We start from the raw sequence: 13,743 nt of genomic DNA, 5'->3' as shown, positions 1-13,743 counted from the left end.
TAAAGTCTTTGAACGAACACCCACAAATTATAAGTCTCTTATATTCTTGACGAACCCCACCTTCAGCGTTTGATTCATGCACACTTTCTTCCATATGTGAAGGTCTAGAACGGGGTTTAGAAACGGATTTTCGGGAAGGGTTAGCATATTGTGAATGTTCTGTTTGTCTAGATTGGGATCTAAATTCAGATTCGGCCCTTACGGCATCTTTTACTAACTTTTGGAATTGTTTCATGTACTTATCGGGAATCGGTTCCTCTCGTTCATTTTCAGGACCTTTCCCTTTTTCTTCTCGTTTTTCGGCTTCCTTTCGGGAGGGCTCTCGGTTATCACTTTGTCGAGACATTTCTATATTTTATTCTTTATCTGAAATTTAACATATTTCTTTTCTTAATACACAATTTTATTTATTTCACATACATATACATATTATAAAATGATATGTATATTATTTTACAATATACTTATATATCGTTTAAGCGATATATAAACTCCTATCCTTATTACATTATATGTTACACATATCACACAGACTATCTTAACATGTATACTTCACGCCATCGTCGTCATCCTCTCAATCCTTCATGAATTTCTTCACCACCTTGGTTAGCTTGTTGCACTTTCGAAGAAGCGTCTCTCCTATCTTCTTCTTTTTCTTTCCGTCCATAGCTAACTTCTTCCTTAATTCATCCGTCTCATGTAGAGCTCGATCAAGATGTTCCTCCTGCGATTGTGGTATCTTATTCGGGTATCCATACTTTGGAGGTGGGTCACGGTAACCCATCATAACTATGTCATAATGGTTTTTTGGGTTTGGATACGGAGATGTTGTTACATCGGAGGGATAATTGAAGAATGTATCGGCTGCTTCATTTTGCTCACGGATTTCATTGGCCTGTTCTTCAACGGATGGAATCTCACCTTGGTATGGTGGGAAACTTGGTGACGCCTTACCTTTGAGTTCATGGAAGAATTGCATATACCGGTCGACAGAACCATAGCTTGGGGTTGAGTTTTGTTCTTCAATTGACGTTACTTCATTTGGATTGTCAGGATATTCCTCCTCGAGGTCTGTTTCCTCTACTGGTTCCTCTTCTGGTTCCACTTCGGTCATTGCCGCCATGTGAATCTTCTCGTATGGCATCGTCACTCTTATCTTGGGCTTGTGAGATGGCCCCTCCTTGTTGACTCGGGAATCGGCAGAATCCATAATTAAAGTGCCGGTATGCCATCTTCTTTGATCGAAGTGGCATTGCATCCAGTCGGATGAAGAAGATTTTGGTTTCTCCTTGATTGGTAAGTTGGAGAGGAAAGTGTATGAAGGGTGAGGATTCGGTAAATGTGTTGAACCTCCAGATGGAAAATATGGCGGGATCTCGGTTGGTTGATAAGTCGGAATCTCAGAAGGATAATATGTTGGAACCTCGGATGGTTGGTACATAGGTAGACTTGTCGGGTGATAACTTGAGTATCTTGGCGCTTGGTACACTTGATGTGGAGTGTTGTCCAGATGGTAAATGGGACTTGATTCAATATTGGAATGTTGGCCATGTCCTTCGTTGGAATTGAAGAATTATTCGAAATAATCCTTACTCATGATGCTTCTTGGAAATTTGTAGTATTTTCTTGCCCTTCTTACTTCATTATCATAATACTCCATTAATTTCTCGAAAGACATCTTGGGTTAGGTGGTTTAGATTGAAGAAAGGGAAAGAAAGGGTTACCAACCAATCTTATCCCTATTCAAATAAACCAGTAAATATTACCTATGCTTGGATCGAAGCTTGGGTATTGTTTTATGATACCCAATTCGCTAAGATCGATGGCTCTGATACCAACCTGTCACACCCCCATCTAAGGCCTAGGAGTGTGATCAATAGTTGGTACCACATTTGTAAATGAATCAGAGTTACGGTTATTAGCGGAAGTCTTATAAAAACATAAGGATTGAAATTATAAATATTTATATTACAAAAGAGGAGACGAAAGTCTCGTTTAGTTTTACTTGTTTATGAGTTTTACAAAACCACCATATTTCAATATTTAAACAAAATTATTCGAGCCATCGGATTCTTGAGCTCTTCGTCTTTCAAGCTCTAATCTTGGTTACCTGCAAAATATTAAAAATACGTCAGCAACGAATGCTGGTGAATATACTGAAGCTAAAATATTTTCTTTTACTTAATCACCTCTCGAGACCACGTAAGTCTCGGCCCATCTTGGCTTAGGAATAATTAAGTTTAAAACAACATCATTATAAACTCGAGTCTCTACTCTAGGTCACCTCAGCAAAACACCGCAGCGTTTCGACATAACTTAGGTACCATAAATATGTTGGAATTACGTATGCCCGAGACACATATTTATATTAATGTGGCTAACTGTGTTTGATCCAAGTCGGGTCATACCCAATAACAAGCTAGACAACACCAAATGTATTCTTTTGATGATTTGATCATTTAAACGAATACCGAACACTACGCGTTTAGAAAATTGGTTTTCTAAACAAACACACTTGAGGATTTAAATAAATTATTTGGATAATTTGTTTATATAAATTAATTATTTAATTGGTTAAATAATTATATATATATGTATGTACATTTTATATAAGTGAGTTTTATAAAATGAATGGAGATGGAGATGTTTTAAATGTTAAAACAAAATAACAAAAAAAATAAAAAAAAAAAAAAAAAATCAAAACCGGCCACCCATGTGGGTGGAAGGTTTGGTCCCATTTAAAACTTTGTCCTTTTGTGTTGACCCCTTCTCCAATCACAAGACATGCAAAATGGTTCCTCTCTCCTTTTTCAATACATGCAAGTTAGTTATTATTTTGAAATTGGTTCAAGAAAACAACTAACTCTCCCTCACTCTCTCTTAATTCTCACGGCCACTTTGGCTTTTTGGGAGAGCTTGGTAAGCTAATTTTGGTGTTCAAGAATCCTAGCAAATAACTTGGTGTTGTTGCAAAAGGCTTGGGGTATCACTCTCTTGAGGTTTTCTTCTTTGGAGGCTTGCCTTTCATCCATCATCCCCTTCAACAACCTACATCTTCCTATAAGGTATAAGGAGGTACATTTACATTTTGTGAGCATATTGTTCTTGTAATATTGATCCTTGTTCATTGGGTTTTAATTTTAACATAATGGTATGTTCATGACAAGTTATAAAATCTAAGCTTCCGTTGCGTTTTCTTGTTAAAATGGTTAACTTGATTCTTTGATAAGCTTGTATAAAACCCAACAATGGCATCAAGAGCCGGTTACAAGGACTTATGCTTCTTACATGTTCATAGATTTCGGGTTTTTCATGGGTGAAAAAGGGGTCCGAAATTTTGGTGGATTTTACCCCTCATGGTTTTGTAAGATCTTGACATGCATGCAAAGATCTTAGGAAACCATTTAACATTTGGATGTTGAAAATAAAAAAAATAATAATAATAATAATTTGGGCCGTAGCCTCTTGGGGGGGGGGGGCCGATTCTTTTGGAGTTTTTGGGCATTGGTTGCTTAGGTTGCATGCTTAGAACATTTGGTATGTTTGATTGTGTCATAACCGAAACCGAGACCTTGGATGTGTTGATTGTTGTTTGTGTATGTTGATTATGTTTATTATTCAATATGGTTGTAATAATTCATAATCTTAGGCTTATGTAATTTATTTATTCATAAGTTGGTATGTAATAAATAGATTAGTTGCATTTTCTTTTTTTTTAGAAAAATATGTATTAGGATACATTTTGTAAAAATTGAAGATGCAAGAATTGGTGGATTTGGGCCTTGGACCGAAATTTTGGGCTTGTTGGGCCTCACCGGCCCATCATGGGATTCAAGCCCATTAGGCCCATAAATTTCACTCTTGGGCCCAAGAAGACTTTTGGAAGTTTGGAGCCCATTAACAAGCCCAACAAGAACACAACAACTTTGAAAGGATACTTGAAGCATTTGGATGCAAGGTCAAGTGGGAGTCAACATTCCATCCTTGTGTCATGTTTTGTCCCTTAGGTGTGACTTATGACCTATACTTGTTTCGGCTAACAAGTATGGTCAAACTTAGCGGTTCTCGGTTATGACTATATTTTGCATATGTATGCTTGGTTGTTTGTTTTACTTTATGTAATGTGTGGTTGATAGATATTAGGATATCCAAACCGTCACATAGGAACGACAACAAGCATAAAACGGGTTCTAATATATATTTGGTAATATCGCGTCAATTAGTTAATAAAATGGGTTTATTAAAACTAAGCGATTACTCACATATAATAAAATTGGTTTTATTATAACTTGAACCTTGAAAATTGGTTTTCAAAATCGCTATATTACTAAATGCATGTTAGGATATGGCATAATGCTTTTCAAACTAGAATATTGGAAAACTTAAAAATCCCTTTTTCATAATTACCAAGGAAACAAGTCTAACACCATCCTTTTGTATGACACTTAACGTATTAGGAAACTTTAAATGGGATAAAGGTCACCTAACCATTTTGAGCAAACTAATATACTTAGGGTAATATTAACATATTTGTGGGATAAAGGTCACCTAACCACTTGTATGTTAATCTTACATGTTTATACAAGTAGGACGACTTGAATTGGAAACCATGTGATAAAGGTCACCTAAGCATGGGGATCCAATGGTGTTGATGGGATAAACATGCCAACACGAAATAAGGATTTCGAATGGTCCCATACCTCTAGAAGTTGCAAAGGGTTGCAATTGTCAAGATTGACTACCTTGTTAAATCAAATAACGGGATAAAGGTCACCTAACCGAAATTTGATTTATCGTTGGATTCTAGAATTTAATTATTATTTTAAAAATTTGGAATAAAAGGGTATTAATAATTAAATTGTTTATAATACTAAATTAGAACTTTGTTAAATTTTGTAGATGGCCACTAACAATGCAAACACCTCTACCCATAACACCCGTAACCTATCCTTAAGAACCATCCTTGAAAAGGATCGTCTAAACCATAATAACTTTATGGATTGGTATCGCAACTTGAGAATAGTTCTCAAGCAAGAAGAGATATCATATGTCTTAGACGATCCCATTCCCGACGAGCCTAACGTGGAAGATGAGGAGGCTTATTTCGATTGGGTTAAGTACACCAAAGATTCGGTGCAAGCCTCTTGCCTCATGTTAGCAACTATGATTCCCGAAATCCAAAAGGATTTCGAGCATCATGGGGCATACGACATGATAACTCAATTGATGGAAATGTTCCTTCAACAAGCTAGAGCGGAACGTTTCGAAACGGTTCGAGCGTTTCATGCATGTCGTATGGAGGAAACCCAAAGCGTCTCATCTTATGTCCTAAAGATGAAAAGCTACATTGAAAAGCTTAATAGGTTGAATTGTCCCGTGTCTAATGAGTTGGCTACGGATTTGATCCTCAACTCATTGACCAAAAGGTTTGAAACTTTTGTCATGAATTATAACATGAATGGATGGGACAAAAGCATTGGTGAGCTTCACGCAATGCTAAGAACGGCCGAAGCGGGAATGGGTAAAAAGGTTTTACCCGTTCTAACAATCAATGAAGGCAAAAAGGGACATAACTCCAACCCCAAAGCAAGTGTTGCTAAGGGCAAGGGCCACGTCCAAGGAAAGGGAAAGAGGAAAGCCATCACGCCCATCAAACCGAAGGAAAAGAAGCAAAAGGTTGCGGCGCAAGATCCATGCTTTGAGTGTGGAGAGATAGGTCATTGGAAAAGGAATTGTCCGACCTATCTCAATGCGTTAAAAGATAAGAGGGATGCGGGGCATACCTCAGGTATTATCTTTACTATACATATTGAACTAAATGTTATTTCTTCAAATACATGGGTACTTGATACCGGATGTGGAACTCACATTTGCAATTTGTTGCAGGGGTTCAAAAGAAATAAACAACTCAACAAAGGGGACATTAGTCTCTTTATGGGCAATGGAGCAAGAGTTGAAGTCCAAGCTCAAGGAGACTACTTGTTAAAGCTTCCAAGTGGTTTGGAAGTAATTTTGAAAAATGTTTTGTATGCTCCTAAGTTAAGGAGAAACATTATTTCCGTGTCCCTTTTAAAACAATGTGGCTTTGATTTTAAATTTATGGATTATGATATTCATGTTTTGATGAATGGCATATTTTATTTTAAAGCTATACCCATGAATGGTATATATGAAATAGATCAAAGTGGTATGTCACATAATAGTTCAATGTATAATGTCAACACCAAGAAACTCAAGAAGGACTTGGGTGATTCCTATCTTTGGCATTGTCGCCTTGGACATATAAGCAAGAATCGCATGCAAACTCTTCGCAAGAGTGGTATTCTAGAAACAAATGAGTATGATTCATTTGATGTATGTGAATCTTGTTTACAAGGCAAAATGACAAAGCAACCCTTTAATAAAACTTTTGAAAGGTCAAAAGAATTATTGGGTATCATACATTCGGATGTATGTGGTCCTTTTAGACCAATGACTAGGAATGGTGAAAGATACTTCATTACCTTTATTGACGATTATAGTCGATATGGTTATGTGTACTTAATGAAACACAAAGATGAAGCTTTTGAAATGTTCAAAGACTTCAAAACTGAAGTAGAAAGACAACTCAAGACCACAATCAAAGTACTTCGTAGTGATAGAGGAGGTGAATACCTAAGTGGTGTATTTCAAGATCATCTTAAGAGTTGTGGAATTATTTCACAACTTACTCCACCTGGAACACCACAACATAATGGTGTGTCTGAAAGGAGAAATCGTACCCTATTAGATATGGTTCGATCGATGATGGCTAGAAGCACTTTACCTCTATCATTTTGGGGCTATGCTTTACTTTCCGCTGTTCGCATATTGAATATGGCTCCAACCAAGAAAGTGGAGAAGACACCTTTTGAAGTATGGCATGGAAAGGCTCCATCGCTATCATTCTTAAGAGTTTGGGGTTGTGAAGCTTATGTAAAGCAATACACCCCAAACAAATTAGAAGTCCGATCCACTAAGTGTATCTTTATAGGTTATCCTAAAGATGATTTAGGATATTACTTTTACGATCCTAGTGAGCAAAATGTTATTATTGCTCGAAAGGGTAAGTTCTTGGAAACTAAGTTCCTTGAGGAAGGAACTAATAGTAGAACAGTGAAATTTGATGAGGATCAAGAATCACAAGATGATACACAATTGGTTGATACTAGCACTCAACAAGAGGTTGTTGAAAGTGATCAAGTGGTTGATCAAAACACACAAAACGTTCGCAGATCTGGTAGAATTAGCAATCCACCTGAAAAATATGGATTTTTTGTAGAAGGTTGCTACGTGGTAGATTCGGATGAACCGACCACATACCGTGATGCAATGTCCAAGAATGATTGTGACAAATGGCTTGAAGCCATGAACGTTGAGATGCAATCCATGTATGACAACCAAGTTTGGGAATTGGTTGAACCACCACTCAACTCCAAAGCTGTTGGAAGTAAGTGGGTTTTCAAAAGGAAAACTGATATGCATGGAAACTTGGATACTTATAAAGCAAGACTTGTAGCTAAAGGTTTCACTCAAACTCAAGGGGTTGATTATGATGAAACTTTTTCGCCTGTGGCAATGCTAAAGTCTATTAGGATATTATTTGCCATAGCTGCACATTATGATTATGAAATTTGGCAAATGGATGTCAAGACCGCTTTCCTAAATGGATATCTTGAGGAAGATGTCTATATGGTTCAGCCTGAAGGTTTTGTCGATCCAAAACATCCTAATAAAGTATGCAAGTTAAAGAAATCAATCTATGGATTGAAACAAGCATCTAGAACTTGGAATCATCGTTTTGATGAAGAAATCAAAAGTTTTGGGTTCATCAAAAACGCTGATGAGGCTTGTGTGTATAAAAAGGCTAGTGGGAGTATAATTACATTCTTAGTATTGTATGTCGATGACATTCTACTATTTGGAAATGACATTCCAACCATGGAAAGCGTTAAGGCTTGGCTTGGAAGTAGATTTTCCATCAAGGATCTAGGTGAAGCTGCCTATATTTTGGGAATAAAGATCTATAGGGATAGGTCAAGGCGCTTGATAGGTTTGAACCAAAGTACATACATTGATAAGATCTTGAAAAGGTTCAAGATGGAAAACTCCAAGAAAGGTTTTGTACCTATTCAAAGAGGGACCATATTGAGTTCAGCTCAATGTCCAAGCTCAAAGGGTGAGCAAGAGACGATGAAACAAATCCCATATGCTTCTGCTATAGGATCCATCATGTATGCGATGATATGTACTAGACCGGATGTGTCATGCGCTTTGAGCATGACAAGCAGATATCAACAGAATCCAGGAAACAGTCATTGGATGGCTGTTAAGAGCATATTGAAATACCTTAGGAGAACTAAGGATATGTTTCTGATATATGGATCTGGTGAGGAGGAACTCGCTATAAAAGGTTACACGGATGCGAGCTTCCAAACTGATCGAGATGATTCTCGATCACAATCTGGGTATGTGTTCACTCTTAATGGAGGAGCTGTCTCTTGGAAGAGCTCAAAACAGGAAGTGGTAGCATTGTCCACTACAGAATCAGAATACATCGCCGCTTCATTGGCAGCTCAAGAAGCTGCATGGTTGAAGAAATTCATTACCGATCTAGGGGTGGTCTCTTCCATTCAAGACCCCCTAGAAATCTTTTGTGACAACGAGGGTGCGATTGCACAAATCAAGGAACCTCGTTCGCACCAAAAGACAAGGCACATAGAGCGGAGATTCAACTACATAAGGGATGAAGTTGAAAAGGGAAAGATATGTATTCGCAAAGTTGGAACTGATCAAAATCTTGCGGACCCATTCACGAAGCTCCTAGAAAGACCGAAACATGAGCGTCATGCGAGTGGCTTAGGACTTCGATATTCTAGTAATTGGATTTGATCTATTTTGTATTAAAGTTTAAAAGACTTTTGTAATTTAACTCTTTTATATGATTATGGAATCTTGAGTTAAATTCTAATTTTGCATGTTTAATCCATGAATAAGTTATCTTATTCTAAAAGTCCGTAGTCGATCACATTTGTGGGAACAAATATGAAGCAAGACTATTATGAACTAGGATTGGTGGATATTCATAAGGAATGAATATGGAGCATAGGTTTGCTGCCAAAGTTCATAGATATTTGTGGGATACAAATATTGGACTGACCCGCTCTCAATATTACTACATGGAGTCGATTGACTTGATCATTAGTAATCTTGAGTAAAGGAGAATTTCATATTATTCTTAGACCTGAGATGTATATTGGGTCTTGATTTTCACCGAGTATTACACTTTGACTCTCCCCTTCGCTATTCGTAAAAGATGGTACATAAGGATGAGCTCGGGTGGAGTATAAAGTGATAGTGAGAGGCGTATACAGTCAAGACGGAATTTGTTCCTCTTATGTGTTGAGAGTTTAGATGTCTAAGGCCTGATAAAGTTGAATTGTAAAGAGAATGATCACCTATGTCTCTTAGATCCAACATGACATCTAGCAACAAAGGGATATAATGATAGATTCACCTAAATCATATCAAGTAAGGGACTTGAAGGGATGATGTTATTGAATGGCACTTCGTCAAACACATTAGGGGTGGTGAACTGTTGTTAGGCGGTATTCACCACTTGCATTAATTTTCTATGTATCTCGTGCAAGTGGGAGATTGTTGGAATTACGTATGCCCGAGACACATATTTATATTAATGTGGCTAACTGTGTTTGATCCAAGTCGGGTCATACCCAATAACAAGCTAGACAACACCAAATGTATTCTTTTGATGATTTGATCATTTAAACGAATACCGAACACTACGCGTTTAGAAAATTGGTTTTCTAAACAAACACACTTGAGGATTTAAATAAATTATTTGGATAATTTGTTTATATAAATTAATTATTTAATTGGTTAAATAATTATATATATATGTATGTACATTTTATATAAGTGAGTTTTATAAAATGAATGGAGATGGAGATGTTTTAAATGTTAAAACAAAATAACAAAAAAAAATAAAAAAAAAAAAAAAAAAATCAAAACCGGCCACCCATGTGGGTGGAAGGTTTGGTCCCATTTAAAACTTTGTCCTTTTGTGTTGACCCCTTCTCCAATCACAAGACATGCAAAATGGTTCCTCTCTCCTTTTTCAATACATGCAAGTTAGTTATTATTTTGAAATTGGTTCAAGAAAACAACTAACTCTCCCTCACTCTCTCTTAATTCTCACGGCCACTTTGGCTTTTTGGGAGAGCTTGGTAAGCTAATTTTGGTGTTCAAGAATCCTAGCAAATAACTTGGTGTTGTTGCAAAAGGCTTGGGGTATCACTCTCTTGAGGTTTTCTTCTTTGGAGGCTTGCCTTTCATCCATCATCCCCTTCAACAACCTACATCTTCCTATAAGGTATAAGGAGGTACATTTACATTTTGTGAGCATATTGTTCTTGTAATATTGATCCTTGTTCATTGGGTTTTAATTTTAACATAATGGTATGTTCATGACAAGTTATAAAATCTAAGCTTCCGTTGCGTTTTCTTGTTAAAATGGTTAACTTGATTCTTTGATAAGCTTGTATAAAACCCAACAAAATATACACATGGTCGATCTCACTCGGGCATAACTTAGGCCCGGCCCATCGTGGCTGGAGGTCGTGACCAAGCGTGGTGCGATGTGCCCACCGCATTCCACATATGTAAGGATCCAGACAAACGTATACCACAGCCTGAGGGCTAGGCTTATACTCTTATTTACAATGTTTTTAGAGACACTTAGTCTCATGTAAAGTTTTACACATAATCAAGTTGACTCGTTTGAAAACAAGTTTGTAAAAGTGGGGCGTATTCACCTTTTGTTTGGGATCGGCTTCAAACACCGTCCTTGGGTCTTTCCCTTGCTATCTCGCACCTATAGTACGAGTATAACTTTTGTTAGTCGGATACACGATCCGGCTTAAGACCTTTAGTCTTATTTATCTCGATGAACCTTTAGTTCAAAATCTCTTTTACTTTAAAACCTTTAGTTTAAAAGTAATGTTTATAAACCTTTAGTTTATTTGTAAAACCCTACGTTTCTTTTTCTTTAAGAAACGTATTCTTTTCTTTATTATTTAAGAATACTCTTTATACTTAAATAATATATTTTATAACAAAGAATAATTGCATTTACATATATATATATATATATATATACTCAAATATATATTTACTTTTCTTTTCCTTTATTTTCTTTGTTACTTATTTCTTTTGTTTATCGAAGCATCGAGTATAACCTCGACTTGAGGTATTAAGCCTTTATAATATTTTATTATTATTTTATTTGGGCATTACGCCTACCTTGGTTGGCTTATGGATTTTTCTTAGACGATCGAGCAGTACTTCGACGTTTCTTTCTTTTCCAACCTTTCTTGATCAACACCTTCTCTTTGGTACGCTTATCGAGACGCCCACTCTTCACGGCACGCACTTCGAGACACCGACACTTTTTAAAAGGAACGTCGGGAATGTGGTACGGAAATCGAGGTAATGAGTACGGAATACGAGGAATCGGGGCACGGATTTCGAGATGGGTCGAGGGCACGTTTTCAATGTCTAGAGAGAGGTTAGAGAGAGAGGATGAGTTGATGTTTGGTGTGAAATGTGAAGACCCAGACCTTGCTATTTCTAGACCTGATTTTGGACCCCATCGCGGTACGCGATGGGTTCCTTGGCTAGCCCGTCGCGTAGCGCGACGTAGACTAGCTGAGTCACAGCTTAGACCTGCCACGTGGCGACACGTGGCATGCGCTGCGCCACGTGGAGACACGTGGCGGCCGTGTTGCCACGTGGTGACACGTGGCGGCATACGGTGCCACCGTGTGCCACGTGGCACACGTGTCAAAACGTGTCAGACAACCCATCGCGGTATGCGATGGGTCTCTCTTCTGATCCATCGGGTAGCGCGATGGGTCAGGAAGTCAGAATTTATATTTTAGACCCTTGAGTTTGGAATTTGGCAGAATTGGTCCCTTGACAATAGAATTTCGACATTTTTGGCTGAAAATTTTCGTGATGTTACATCTGGTATGCCTAATCATAGATTGGTTCTAAAGTTGGTGTGCCAATAATGTTACTAAGGATTCTTGATCAAAAAAATTGTTTATGCAATGAAACTAGATTATAAGTAATTAAATTGGGGAGGCGTTCTATCGAAGTAAATGTTATTTCAGGTACTAATATTGGTTATCACATTTATATAATTCGTAGTCGTCTAACTCCTTCAGATAATAAATTGTCATTCAAATTGAAACGAAAACAGTTTCCCGTTTTGCAATGACCATTAACAAAAGTCAAGGCCAATCACTAGCAAGAGTGGGCATATAACTGCGAGAACTGATGTTTACACATGGTCAACTATTTGTAGCTTTATCACGAGTGAAGAGTAGAGACGGTGTTAAAATGCTTATATTAGACAAGGAAGGTAAAGTTATAAATAAAACTACAAATGTGGTTTATAAGTAACAATTAATTAGTTTATGAAATTCTCATTTTTAAGTTTTAATTATCTATCTAATAATTGTAAAATGGATGTTATTTTCGTTGGACCTTATGTTTAATAATCTTTTATTTTGTTACCAGTATTATTAACAACCATACATCATATTGTTGTCTCCCCAAGTATATATGACATTTTATTTTCCACTTTCATATTACGTGTGATTGTTACATGATTTATATATTTCCATCCGTTTCATACACGGGTCAATAGCCTAGTATTTAACATTCCAACTCAGATGTTATCGCAATTACACACATCATATCGAAAAGGAAATCATAAAATTGTAAATTCAACAATACATATCCCAAAAGTATTTCAATATCCTTAAGTTGGTCGGTCATTACATCAAAAATTAAAAAAAAAATTCTTAAATTCAAGTTTAAGGTTCCTCACTTCTCAAACAACCTAAGATTATCTCCGATGGTAGAGAAAAAGTGAGGCCCTTACATGCCCTTGTTGATGTGGCATGATGACTTGGATGAGAAAGTGATGAGAGAGATGAGAAAAGCCTAAAGTTAAGGTTGGATAAAGGTGGAGAGAGAGGAGCAAAAAAAAGATATTTGTGAAAGGAGAGAAAGAGCCCACAGGTTCAAGCATGTTGTAGTAGAGAGAGAGAAAAATAGTCAGCTTATGTGACATTGGCAGGATAGGGATGAAGGGCTTCATGCCATTGGAGAAAGTCTAATAACAAGTCGTGCACACAAGAAAGCACACAATCAAACCAATTTTCTAAACAAAAAAATGCACAGCAATAGCAGGTAATAAAAAAAAGAATCAATTCATAAAGTGATAATGCAGTTGCTTTTTTTTAAAGCATCCGTAGTGGAGCGTGATCTCACTGTCAAATAAGCTTGGAAATGTCGCAATACCACTACGACTTTTGTGTAAATGAAGTGTTGCCCATGTCGTCGTGCAATCATGCACGGCGTTGCCCCTCTTTTATTTATTTTTGGTAAATTATTTTTAAATAATCTTAACAATGTTTTATTGGCAAATAATAGTCTCAATAAGGCTGGCTCTAAGGGTGTGCCATGTGGATGGCCGACCGGGGAACCTTTTTTTGAGGGCATAAAAAGTTTTAAAAGTTTTCGATGTTATATATATATATAGAATACCTGAACGCTTATAATCTCACTATTTTTATAATACTCAAACACTTTCCTATTTTTTGAAGTCACCAGATTTCCTTAATTTTTAAATAA

The sequence above is a fragment of the Bidens hawaiensis genome, unplaced genomic scaffold (assembly GCF_021521415.1).
Source record: "Bidens hawaiensis isolate Kalapana, Puna unplaced genomic scaffold, B.hawaiensis_p1.1 tig00014093_1, whole genome shotgun sequence".
Lineage (NCBI taxonomy): Eukaryota > Viridiplantae > Streptophyta > Magnoliopsida > Asterales > Asteraceae > Bidens > Bidens hawaiensis.
Note: the sequence above shows the minus strand (reverse complement) of the source record.